The following is a 1153-nucleotide window of genomic DNA, read 5'->3' as shown; positions in this document are numbered from 1 at the left end:
AATGGGGCCTCCATGGTGGAAATTGTGCATTCACTGCAGCAGAATGCAGGTGATCAACTTTTCTATCTCTCAGCTCAATGTGATGCTGGGTTTGATGGTGCATTTGTTTGTTCAGGTTCATGAATGCATTCACTCCTTCAAGATTCATCACTTCTTTTTCTGAAATTGCATTTGGTGGTTTCTTGAATGAGTGTTGGTTGTTGACTCCTTTGTTATTGAAATTTGCAGTTCCTTGGCAGTTGTTGTCGCTTTGAGTAGGCCATCTGAGAAGTAATCCACCGCTTTTCTTGTTTCTGGGGTTAATCCTTCATAGAAAGCTCGGAAACCCACTTTGTCAGTTGCTTTCTTGTATTTTTCCCATGCCTTGAAGAGTGGTTCTTCTTCCCCTTGTATGAATGGATGTACCCTCTCTTTCAACTTGATGATCTGTTGGGATGAGGAGAATTTGGCCAGAAATTTGGTAACCAAATCGTCCCAACTAGTGATACTTTCTTGGGGAAAGGTTTCGAACCATTGTGCTGCTTCACCCCTTAGTGAAAAGAGAAATAGCAAGATCTTATAGGTGTCATGATCAATACTATCGGTTTTGACAGCACCACAAGTCTTCAAAAAAGTGGATATGTGCTGTTTAGGATCCTCCGATGGATTTTCGTCATAGGAACAATTATTCTTGATTAGTGTAATGAGTGGTGGCTTCATGTCATGATATTCTTCTTCTGCAGAGACTTCTTTTCCAATAATAGTCTTTCCTCTGACTTCTCTTCTTTCCTGTGGCATGCAAACAATCACACGGAACAAACAGCAGCACTCTTGAGAATTGAGTGTAGTTGGTTGAGACAAACTCTCAAACTGTTAGTTAAGTTGATAGAGGGAAATCTTCAAACAGTTAGTATGTTAGTAAAAAAAATTTAAGAAATAGAAAAGAAAAAGTGCTTGATCTAGACCTCCACTTCACTTAATCATTGTCAATCTATTTCAATCCCCGACAACGGCGCCAAAAACTTGATGTGTGGAAAACGATCCAACACAAAGCTCACCGACAAGTGTACCGGGTCGCATCAAGTAATAAAACTCACGGGAGTGAGGTCGATCCCACAGGGATTGAATGATTGAGCAATTTTAGTTCAGTGGTTGATTTAGTCAAGTGAATCAA

Source organism: Arachis duranensis, unplaced genomic scaffold, assembly GCF_000817695.3.
Source record: "Arachis duranensis cultivar V14167 unplaced genomic scaffold, aradu.V14167.gnm2.J7QH unplaced_Scaffold_343483, whole genome shotgun sequence".
In the NCBI taxonomy this organism is placed as follows: domain Eukaryota; kingdom Viridiplantae; phylum Streptophyta; class Magnoliopsida; order Fabales; family Fabaceae; genus Arachis; species Arachis duranensis.
The sequence above is the reverse complement of the archived record's forward strand: the minus strand, read 5'-3'. Positions refer to the sequence as shown.